Genomic DNA, 13,155 nt, shown 5'->3' on the forward strand with positions numbered 1-13,155 from the left:
TGTATGTGGCTGTAATATGTGTCACTGTATTGTGTGCCTTTAATTTTCTCTCACAGTAATACGTCACTCCAGCAAGTATTTTAATCTGTGCTGGCGTGCAGCTGATTATTATATGTATGGCGTCTCCCCAGCAAAGTATTTTATGTGCGCGAAAATAAATCTACTTTTAAAAGTCATCCTATTGTAATATCTATCTATCTATCTATCTATCTATCTATCTATCTATCTATCTATCTATCTATCTATCTATCTATCTATCCATCCATTTTCCAACCCGCTGAATCCGAACACAGGGTCACGGGGGTCTGCTGGAGCCAATCCCAGCCAACACAGGGCACAAGGCAGGAAACAATCCTGGGCAGGGTGCCAACCCACCGCAGGACACACACAAACACACCCACACACCAAGCACACACTAAGGCCAATTTAGAATCGCCAATCCACCTAACCTGCATGTCTTTGGAATGTGGGAGGAAACCGGAGCGCCCGGAGGAAACCCACGCAGACACGGGGAGAACATGCAAACTCCACGCAGGGAGGACCCGGGAATCGAACCCAGGTCCCCAGATCTCCCAACTGCGAGGCAGCAGCGCTACCCACTGCGCCACCATGCCGCCCTCTATCTATCTATCTATCTATCTATCTATCTATCTATCTATCTATCTATCTATCTATCTATCTGTATCATGAAAATTCGTATATTTAGGAAAACACTTTACACTTTACCGGGCCAAGTTTGTTAATTGTAAATCTGACATCCTCAGAGTGAACACTTGCACAGCAACAAACACTAATCCCACCTCTTTGGGGAAGCCGGTCTCCTCGTCTCAGTACCCGACTGGATTTTTCATGCGTTATGTTTTAGGTCTTACCTCATTTACCGAAATCCGATTGGATCGGCTGCGCGATATTTTATAGGTCCTGCCCTCTCTGTCTTGTGTGACGCGTCAGGTGACCTTTGAAGCATCGCACCGTACCCCGCGCATGCGCACTTCACCAGAAGACACACACACACAGACACATGGACGCACACAGGGATTTTAATAAAGAGGATTATCCATCCATCCATCCATTTTCCAACCCGCTGAATCCAAACAGGGTCACGGGGGTCTGCTGGAGCCAATCCCAGCCAACACAGGGCACAAGGCAGGAAACAATCCTGGGCAGGGTGCCAACCCACCGCAGGACACACACAAACACACCCACACACCAAGCACACACTAGGGCCAATTTAGAATCGCCAATCCACCTAACCTGCATGTCTTTGGACTGTGGGAGGAAACCGGAGCACACGGAGGAAACCCACGCAGACACGGGGAGAACATGCAAACTCCACGCAGGGAGGACCCGGGAAGCGAACCCAGGTCCCCAGATCACCCAACTGCGAGGCAGCAGCGCTACCCACTGTGCCACCGTGCCGCCCCATAAAGAGGATTATTCCCCTTAATAATGTTTACTGGTTGCTTTTATAAAAAAGAGTTTTACGTGGTTTTTGGAGGCTTTAGAGCTCCGGGTGGTGTTCACGTGAGAACCTGTTGGATGCGAGGACAGGAAAAAGTGGTGGTTAAAAAAACAACAAAAAAAAAGTGGTTGTGAGTTGAGCGACACAGGCGAAGTAGCGGAGTTAGCCTGCAAAGAGGCACAGGATACTTGGGAAAGCGCTCCATGTGAACAAAGGAAAGCCTGGCAGCTCCTTGGGCTAGGAGGAAAAACAGCAAGTTTCACCCCATTTGGACAGACTAGCTCCATTTCGCTTGCAGGGCAACTCCATCATTTTTCCACAGCGTGGAAGTGCTGTGTTTGGACAATGAACACTGATATTCACTCCACTAATGTGTGAGTACTGTGACCTTTTATGTTGGCTCGTTAGAGTGAATGGGCCTTAATGTTTTTGGCCACCACGTTCACGAGCATCGACCAGGCCTGCAATGAGGGGGGTTTGTGTTAATATTTTATTTTGGTGGCTTGTGTGTGTCTGTGGGCCCCTAAAGTTGTTACATTAAAGTGAGGATTTAGTGATTACGTTTGCTCATATTATAGATTTGGTTATTGTGTTCTTCTTTAACAGTGGGATGTTTTAAGTGCTGGTAAAAGTAAACAGTTAAAAGTACATTTGAAAGGTTTAAGTACACCGCCTGAACCTATAGGTATTTGTTGTGAAGGGTAAATATACTGCAATTTCTGTGAGTTTTCTAATTTCTGTAATCTATGATTTGTGGGAATTTTGATTGGACTTAACTATAATTTTTTTTTTTTAGATATTTTTCCAATTTAATCAATAAATTCTGTTATATTTTGGAACCACAGTTTGGTCAGGTTTATATTTATGGTCACGGAGAAGCGATGCAACGTTGAATCGAAAGAGTTAAACGATCGGAAGTATTAGAAATTCTACAGCCAATAATGGATACAAATCCATCCGTCCGAAAGTTTCGCACTTTACACGAAATTTATATGAAAAACACGGACAAAGAAGTTTTCTTGGATTTCTATATGAATCCAAAATATCACGCTTGCATATACTGTAATATAAACCAACATGTGATGAACTGTCAGTGATAATAGTTTCAAAAGACGGAGATATCAAAGACAGAGTTGACATTCATGTTTTTCCAAAAGCACAGCACAATTCGTCACAAGCGGCAGATCTGGGAAATAACTAGCGTGTAGGGTCCGGCACGGAGGTCAGCAAGCGAAGCAAGTACAACCATAAAAATGAAATTACACACAAGCCTGGGACAAAGCTATAGGATAACAACAGTCTGTTGACATTTGCCTGTCTCCGAGTATAAGACTCCTACCTACTTGTTTGACTTTGACTGTTGTCTGCCCCTTCTGCTGCCTTCTCCTGATTGCACCACCTCCTTAAATCTCCCTGCCATCATAACACTGTTTAATCAGGGTGTTAGGAGGTCATTGCAGACATTTCTTTCTGAGAAGTTGGGTGACCTGCATTGACCTTAAACAATGGGCACAGTGCCCTCTAGAGGCCTAAGGTTACACTGAACTAAAGACCCTGGTATTCACAATGGAGTGTTTACTCCTTTACATACAGTAACTGGAGAACGCGGGGCATCTGTGGAGCCGTCTAATGACCCCAGTATGTTAATGGCCAGCCTGCCAGTATTCTCTTATAGGTGATCCTTTCTATGTTCAGGATGTACCACCCTCTGTTAGCTCCATTCTGGGCTAGTCCAAAAAATGTTCCTCACCTCCTTTATACCCTTTCTGCCAGCCTATCCGCTCATTACAATATATAATGAATATTCATCTCTCTCTTTATTTTCTATCACTTGCTTGCATTCTCATATCCCTATGACAAATTTATCAGGGGTAGCAGCTAATATTCTTAATGTATAAAAAATGTACATAAATTAGTAAACACTCATCTCTGCACATATTGAACAGAAATGACAGATTAATTTGCTGAAAGGAAAAACAGCCGTCTGCCATCCATCCAGGGCTCATTGCAATTATACTGCTCTCGCGTCTGGGGGTCACGACTGTTATCTGTTTCATCCCATGTCACCCTGTTTGATTTCTGTTTTTTTTTGTATGATTAATCTTTAATAATGTTGAACTTTGGCATACAGTGAAGCCGACCTCCTGAAATATCATCCTCATTAATCAGCGGCATTATGACTGTTGTACACTCTGGTAATAAAATATTTAAAATCCAGTCTGTTTGGACAAAGCCTATTAGACGGGCTGGCTTTGCATTTTAAGTAAGTAGCTCTTACATTCCAGTTAACAAGTTTGTTCTATCTATCTATCTATCTATCTATCTATCTATCTATCTATCTATCTATCTATCTATCTATCTATCTATCTATCTATCTATCTATCTATCTATCTATCTATCTATCTATCTATCTATCTATGTTATCCTGCCTACTATACTAAAATTAATATCTATCTATCTATCTATCTATCTATCTATCTATCTATCTATCTATCTATCTATCTATCTATCTATCTATCTATCTATCTATCTATCTATCTATCTATCTATCTATCTATGTATGTTATCCTGCCTACTATACTAAAATTAATATCTATCTATCTATCTATCTATCTATCTATCTATCTATCTATCTATCTATCTATCTATCTATCTATCTATCTATCTATCTATCTATCTATCTATTTATTATGAGGGGTGAACCATCGTCCCAGTCAGGGACTCAGCTCCCTTTTCTGGCCAGGAAGTCATTATAAAAGAAGGTCAGTGAGAGATCTGCAATATTCCCCCTGCCAAGATGTAGACATGCAAGGATGCTGCAGCAACAACTACTCCAGGCAGGTGTCCCAGGAGACTCAATAGGACATTCTCATTTGGCCTGGGAGTCTGGAAGGACAGGACAGTAGGTGACTGCTGACTATAGGCTGCGCAACCCCCCATACGCTGGGCGGCAGCATCCCATCTGCCGAGCTCCAATATGGATGCCCACAGGGCAGCATGGAGTTGTGGTCCCATGGGTCTGCCCTGTCGAATTCTATTGAGGATACCAGTGGGAACTGTCAGACATTAAGCGCATAAGGAACAGTGTGATTCTGCTGGGTTTGGAATTGTTAACTGAAGGTGATAGCTTGAGCACCGGAGGTACTCCTGGGTCCGGTTTAAAAAGAAAGCCCTCCACTTAGCCCACAGAGTCAGAGACGGGAGAGGAGTCAGGATGAAGCTCACTTGGAAGGTAGTGGAGGAATTCAGTGAAAGAAAAGAAAGGAAAATTTTGGAAGGAAAACTGGTCATTATCCTTTACTATATAAAAGCGGTCGGGATTGCCCTTCCGTCCCGAGAGTGCAAAGCGTAGCGGTATTCCGCTTATCACAGACTTACTACTTGCGGCTTGCGGTACGAAGCGACGCGATGTGAGCAGAGTTCTGGTGCTCCCATCGTTCCTTTGCTTTTGTGCGCGATGCGCTGGAAAAATAGACAAAATTATGTCTCTGGAAATAATTAATGTTGATGGAGTACAAATGCCACACCGCATAGTAAATATCAGGGGAGATGGTGCTTGCTTATTCTCATCTATAGCTTATTTAGTGCATGAAACTCCGTCTTTAGCGGTACAGATTCGGGCTGACATTGTACGACATGTTTTAAGTAATTGGTCAAGGTTTCAGCCATTTACAATGATGCTGTCAGAAATCTCTTATACAAATGAGCTTCAGTATCTCACTGAAATGTCAAAGTCTCAAACTTATGGTACCATTTCTGAGCTAATGGCAGCGGGAGAGTTGTTCTCCTATGAGTTTCAAGTATATTATTATGGAGTCCTACACTCCAAGTTTGGACAGGCACTTGAGGGGATAAAAAAACTTAGGTTTTCGGGAGATGTTATGAACGGGCACTTTAATGTTCTCATTTCCTACACTTACATGCCTGATGTACACATGGAGCGCACACAAATTGAGGATAAAAGTTGGTCGCCTTAAAAGGCGGGTGAGCCTAGTAGTTTAATAAATGTTTAATAAATGACTTTATCTTAACTCTACTGTACTAAAATATCTATCTATCTATCTATCTATCTATCTATCTATCTATCTATCTATCTATCTATCTATCTATCTATCTATCTATCTATCTATCTATTGTGGAACGTGGCCCGGACACAGACAGGCAGACATGTGTTGTCACCCAACACACGTTTATTTATCGCTATTTACAAGTAGAACACACACAAACCCAAGTGTCACAGCACCAATCACCCCAGTCCAGGCCCTCAATACAATGACTTCTCTCTCTCTTGACCGCCTCCACTCCTCTCCTTCGACTTCCGTCCTCTTCCACCCGACTCCAGCCCTCGAATGGAGGGAGGCGGCCCCTTTTATAGTCACCCGGATGTGCTCCAGGTGCCTCCCGACAATCTTTCGCCGGCACTCCCCAGTGTGGCGGAATTGCCGGCTGCGTACCCAGAAGCACTCCGGGTGTCCCCAATCCTCTTCCCCCCAGCGAAGTGCTGAGGTCCAGGGCTCCGTAGGCATTGGGACGCCCCCTGGCAGTGACCACGAGCCCCTACAGGGCTGAGCTTCAAAGCTCTGTACCCGTGGTCCCCAAAGCCACTAGGGTGGTCGCCCCTCGTGGTCTGGAGGAGGAGCAAGCCCTCCTCTGGTCCTCCTGGGTGTTTCGGCTGGGTACCACCCCCAGCCGCGTGCCACACTATCTATCTATCTATCTATCTATCTATCTATCTATCTATCTATCTATCTATCTATCTATCTATCTATCTATCTATCTATCTATCTATCTATCTATCTATCTATCTATCTATTCAATCCTGTCCCCTATACTAAAATTTCTATCTATCTATCTATCTATCTATCTATCTATCTATCTATCTATCTATCTATCTATCTATCTATCTATCTATCTATCTATCTATCTATCTATCTATCTATCTATCTATCTATCTATCTATCTATTCAATCCTGTCCCCTATACTAAAATATCTATCTATCTATCTATCTATCTATCTATCTATCTATCTATCTATCTATCTATCTATCTATCTATCTATCTATCTATCTATCTATCTATCTATCTATCTATCTATCTATCTATCTATCTATCTATCTATTCAATCCTGTCCCCTATACTAAAATTTCTATCTATCTATCTATCTATCTATCTATCTATCTATCTATCTATCTATCTATCTATCTATCTATCTATCTATCTATCTATCTATCTATCTATCTATCTATCTATCTATCTATCTATCTATCTATCTATCTATTCAATCCTGTCCCCTATACTAAAATTTCTATCTATCTATCTATCTATCTATCTATCTATCTATCTATCTATCTATCTATCTATCTATCTATCTATCTATCTATCTATCTATCTATCTATCTATCTATCTATCTATTCAATCCTGTCCCCTATACTAAAATTTCTATCTATCTATCTATCTATCTATCTATCTATCTATCTATCTATCTATCTATCTATCTATCTATCTATCTATCTATCTATCTATCTATTGTTCTTTGGAAATCCCAAAAAACACGCCTCTCAAATAAGCCTTAAAGTTAAATGGGGTGACATGTAGATAGATCTTCATAAAACTTTAATAAAGCAGAGAATGAAAATAAAGTACCAATTTACAGAAAAGCTATTGAATGCGATTTACAGGCTTTGCAAAATGGAGCAAATTGCTATATCCACAGCAGTTTTTCACTGTTTTGTTTCGCTCTGATCCCCTGGGAAATTTGAAAAATGTTTTGAAGGTTTGTTTTTTTTTTTTTTAATTTGTCTATTCTGAGGGGCGGTTGGGGTTGGGGGCGGGGGTGGGTGTCTGGGGCTGATAGTGCATTTTCACGCCAGCACTTTTGCCAAAACAAAACAGATCTGCAGACCATATTGCTGCTCCTCGGGCGCATTGGCATGCATCTGTGTTGTGAAGAAGAGTGGGGGATTATCTGGCCGTCTGCAAAGCTGCCAGCATCACTTTAAACAGCGCTGCTCTTTTGATACTTTTGCTGAATAGAATGTGATCTATGTTTAATCGAGGGAATGTTCCGATGATAGTCATTACACAGATGGGCTGATCAAACTGCAAAGGAGGCGTGTAAACCAAAACTGGCCATTAAGAAGTAAAGGAACTCCAAATACTTAATATTTGAAGTTTCCACCACCAATGATAAATGGTTTAAACAAATATCTAACTATACAGTACATCAGAAGTTAAAGGGTCCGTTGAATTTAAGTTGCAAGGGGAGTTCATTAGTAAGAAGATAACCAATAAGTCCAAGTAGATGTAAGCATGAAAGGAATTAAGTACACTTTGAAAGTAGATGGACGAGGTCAAGTCTAACGCTCAGCGGGAACATGGAAAGTGCAAGCAAGGGAGTTCAGCTACAGCCAATGTCACATTGTGTCTCTCCTAGTTGTAGGGTATGTCAGACTTGGTGACAAGGTCGCTGATTTCGATACCGAACCAAATCAATTTTAACGACCGACAATTGCAGGGCCTGTTAAATGACAACTTTCCAGCACTGTCCTGATTGCCTATTTTTCTCTCAGCCAATATCGTGCTGCCTGATGGAGTCGACGGTGTACGAAGTGATAAAGGCTATGGTGAGTTTGACCACAATCTCTGCCCTTTTGTTTTCTATTTTCATTCTCTCGGGGTTTGTAAAACATGAGAAACATCAGACAGACAAGCTTCTGTTCTGTTTGTGGTGTCCAAAGCTCCTGCATTCCTTACTCCTCATTCTTTGCATTGTATTTACAGAGGAGCATTCATTGGTTGTCAGCTCTCATGCACACAGTGTCCACATGTACGACTAAAGACAAAATTAAACCTGTTTGATTTTAAATACGTTTTATTTTTTTGGATTGCATAACTCCAATCCCATTTGAATATCATCATCCCAGAGCACACTTAATAAAGCATGAGCCTCGTTATCCATCCATTTTGTTGTTTTCAACTTGTTGAATTCACCATAGTCCTCCAAAGTCCAAACTACTAAAAACCTGCCAATCAGCACAATTCAACGCCCGAGCCCAACCCATGATAGTTCCTGGTTGAACGAAAAGTACCAGCCCTGGAGTAGGAGCTAAAACAAGTGCCAGGAACTACAAATGGCCCGAGTTCTGGCGCCACGAATGCTTCAAAAGTTCCAGAGTTTCTAAAAAAACACCTGAAAAAAGTTCCTGTGGTGGGAAAACACGTTTATTAGATAGATAGATAGATAGATAGATAGATAGATAGATAGATAGATAGATAGATAGATAGATAGATAGATAGATAGATAGATAGATAGATAGATAGATAGATAGATAGATAGATAGATAGATAGATGCTTTATTAATCCCAAGGGGAAATTCACATACTCCAGCAGCACCTTACTGATACAAAAAACAATATTAAATTAAAGATTGATAATAATGCAGGTAAAAAACAGACAATAACTTTATATAATGTTAATGTTTACCCCCCCGGGTGGAATTGAAGAATCACATAGTTTGGGGGAGGAACGATTTTCTTTGTCTGTCAGTAGAGCAGGACAGTGACAGCAGAGATGACACCGTTTAGTGGATGCAGTGGATTTTAACTGTCCAGCTCCATGCCAACAATAGAGGCTACCTTCCTCACCAGTTTGTCCAGACGTGAGGCGTCTTTCCTCTTAATGCTGCCTCCCCAGCACACCACTGTGTAGAAGAGGGCGCTCGCCACAACTGTCTGATAGAACATCTGCAGCATCTTATTGCAGATGTTGAAGGACGCCAGCCTTCTAAGGAAGTATAACCGGCTTTGTCCTTTCTTGCACAGCGCATCAGTATTGGCAGTCCAGTCTAATTTATCATCCAGCTGCACTCCCAGATATTTATAGGTCTGCACCATCTGCACACAGTCACCTCTGATGATCACGGGGTCCAGGAGGGGCCTGGGCCTCCTAAAATCCACCACCAGCTCCTTGGTTTTGCTGGTGTTCAGGTGTAGGTGGTTTGAGTCGCACCATTTAACAAAGTCATTGATTAGGTCCCTATACTCCTCCTCCCGCCCACTCCTGATGCAGCCTACGATAGCAGTGTCATCAGCGAACTTTTGAACGTGGCAGAACTCCGAGTTGTGTTGGAAGTCCGATGTATATAGGCTGAACAGGACCGGAAAAAGTACAGTCCCCTGTGGCGCTCCTGTGTTGCTGACCACAATGTCAGACATGCAGTTCCCAAGATGCACATACTGAGGTCTGTCTTTAAGATAGTCCACGATCCACGCCATCAGGTATGAATCTAGTCCCATCTCTTTCAGCTTGTCCCTAAGGAGCAGAGGTTGGATTGTGTTGAAGGCGCTAGAGAAGTCTAGAAACATTAAACTTTAAATATTAAACTTTAATCTAATTAAAACTTGCCCAGTTATTGACACTGGATTGCATGCTTAATCTCACAGTCAGTAGCTGTCACCAGAAATTGGAAGCACGCATGTCCACGTTGGCGACATTTGTTTTTCTAGTTTCGATTGGCGGCTTCATTCCTGGCTGCGACTTCCTGCAAAGCTGCTGTTTTTTTACTATTATTTTACAATTTATTTCAACGGAACAAGTGTTTTTGACTTAAAATGCCCAAAAACTGCTGCTGATGGGAGTGGTGTGTATTGTTTAGCACACGCAGGTAAAGATTTTCACTGTGCTCTGTACATGTGACATTATTGACCCTATAAACCTGTGTAATGGAAGCTTAAACAAACTGAGTTTAGAGACATGGGCACATGCAAGAAAGGTTTTGAAAGTAAATCTACCATATAATAAAACACTAAAGTCTAAAGCCTTTGGTGTGATTGGCCAGTTTGGCCTGGGTGACGCGACAACAGAGGAAGTGTAAGTGTGCGATGAACGAGGCAATGAGTAAATATGTATGAGGCACACTGACAGAGTCATCTTAAAAGTGTAAAATCAGACAGGAGGTGATAAAGACGGCTCAAAACTAATGACAGATTCTGAGAGGAAGGCATTATGGGAACGTGCTTGAGAAAGGGAACACAGGTGACAAAGAGGTTCATATACACACAAATACACACAGAGGACAGGCAATGAAGGAACACGTAGGACAAAAGGCAGCAAATATTTTTATTTATTCTATCACCCTTCTTCAACAGGTGCCACGGCTAACAACAAAATAAAACCCATAGGCATATTGCATTTTCAGTGCAATTTTGAGGGTCTTAAAAGTTATTTCACAATAAATGTATCCCTAAAGGGTTTATTTCATACTTTCAGATGGCACACTTAATTATTCTAAGGTTTTATAGGTATGCACTAAGCTGGCAGCCCCTAACCGTGATGTTTAATTGGGTTCTAAATGAAAGGTTTAAAAAGGCATCAAAACACAGTCAAATTGCAAGGATTTAAGAGTGAATTAGGATAAATTCAGAACAGTAATTCAGAATGTATTTAGCAGAGCCTACAAGAGCATTAATGCCTAGCCTAAGAATAATGCTTAATGTAAGATATTAAAGATACTGCTAGAAGAGATCCTACTCCGTTAAGCTCTTGAGCAAGTCTCTAAACCTGAAAATTACTCCAGGGGTACTGGATAATGGCCGACCCTGCAATCTGACCCCCAGAGGTCATGTAAAACGACAATTTCCCCTTTGGAAATATATATATATATATATATATATATATATATATATATATATATATAGGGTGGCCCATATTTATATTTATGACATTTCACAGGCTATACATTTAAATTACTGCATGAAAAGTATTGAAAATTGCATCACTGTGTAGCCTGAGAATGGGAGTAATGATGTGCTGGACCACACCAGACTTTTTCCTGTGGGGTTACCTAAAAGACAAGGAGTATCAACATCGCATCTGCAATGTGGCTGAGCTACATGCAGCTGTCACAGAAGAATTTCAGAGGACACCAGTACAGATGTGCCAAGCCGCCTGTGACAACATTGCACTTCGACCTCAGGTGCGTATCAATCAGGATGATGCATTGGTGGACCACGCCATGGAGAACAGAGGATGAAAAAACATTCAAGGTTATTAATATTCATGTTCCACTATGTTACTTGATAATAACACTAGTAGTTTCCTGACAATGACGGTTTTTCAATCATATACATAAATATGGGCCAATCTGCATATACAGTGCATCCAGAAAGTATTCACAGCGCATCACTTTTTCCACCTTTTGTTATGTTAAAGCCTTATTCTAAAATGGATTAAATTCATTTTTTTCCTCAGAATTCTTCACACAACACCCCATAATGACAACGTGAAAAAAGTTTACTTGAGGTTTTTGCAAATTTATTAAAAATAAAAAAACTCAATACTTTGTCGATGCACCTTTGGCAGCAATTCCAGCCTCAAGTCTTTTTGAATATGATGCCACAAGCTTGGCACACCTATCCTTGGGCAGTTTCACCTATTCCTCTTTGCAGCACCTCTCAAGCTCCATCAGGTTGGATGGGACAGCTATTTTAAGATCTCTCCAGAGATGTTCAATCGGATTCAAGTCTGGGCTCTGGCTGGGACACTCAAGGACATTCACAGAGTTGTCCTGAAGCCACTCCTTTGATATCTTGGCTGTGTGCTTAGGGTCGTTGTCCTGCTGAAAGATGAACCGTCGCCCCAGTCTGAGGTCAAGAGCGCTCTGGAGCAGATTTTCATCCAGGATGTCTCTGTACATTGCTGCAGTCATCTTTCCCTTTATCCTGACTAGTCTCCCAGTTCCTGCCGCTGAAAACATCCCCACAGCATGATGCTGCCAACACCATGCTTCACTGTAGGGATGGTGCCAGGTTTCCTCCAAACGTGACGTCTGGCATTCACACCAAAGAGTTCAATCTTTGTCTCATCAGACCAGAGAATTTTCTTTCTCATGGTCTGAGAGTCCTTCAGGTGCCTTTTGGCAAACTCCAGGCGGGCTGTCATGTGCCTTTTACTAAGGAGTGGCTTTCATCTGGCCACTCTACCATACAGGCCTGATTGGTGGATTGCTGTAGAGATGGTTGTCCTTCTGGAAGGTTCTCCTCTCTCCACAGAGGACCTCTGGAGCTCTGACAGAGTGACCATTGGGTTCTTGGTCACCTCTCTGACTAAGGCCCTTCTTCCCCGATCATTCAGTTTAGATGGCCGGCCAGCTCTAGGAAGAGTCCCAGTGGTTTTGAACTTCTTCCACTTACGGATGATGGAGGCCACTGTGCTCATTGGGTCCTTCAAAGCAGCAGAAATTTTTCTGTAACTTTCCCCAGATTTGTGCCTCGAGACAATCCTGTCTCAGAGGTCTACAGACAATTCCTTTGACTTCATGCTTGGTTTGTGCTCTGACATGAACTGTCAACTGTGAGACCTTCTATAGACAGGTGTGTGCCTTTCCAAATCATGTCCAATCAACTGAATTTACCACAGGTGGACTCCAATGAAGCTGCAGAAACATCTCAAGGATGATCAGGGGAAACAGGATGCACCTGAGCTCAATTTCGAGTTTCATGGCAAAGGCTGTGAATACTTATGTATATGTGCTTTCTCAATGTTTTTATTTTTAATAAATTTGCAAAAACCTCTAGTAAACTTTTTCACGTTGTCATTATGGGGTGTTGTGTGTAGAAACGGCGAAGTACTGCTTTAAAATTTTAAATAATAAACTGAGGGAAATTATGCCAATAATTATTTGTTAAGGATCTC

The sequence above is a fragment of the Erpetoichthys calabaricus genome, chromosome 17, assembly GCF_900747795.2.
Source record: "Erpetoichthys calabaricus chromosome 17, fErpCal1.3, whole genome shotgun sequence".
NCBI lineage: Eukaryota > Metazoa > Chordata > Cladistia > Polypteriformes > Polypteridae > Erpetoichthys > Erpetoichthys calabaricus.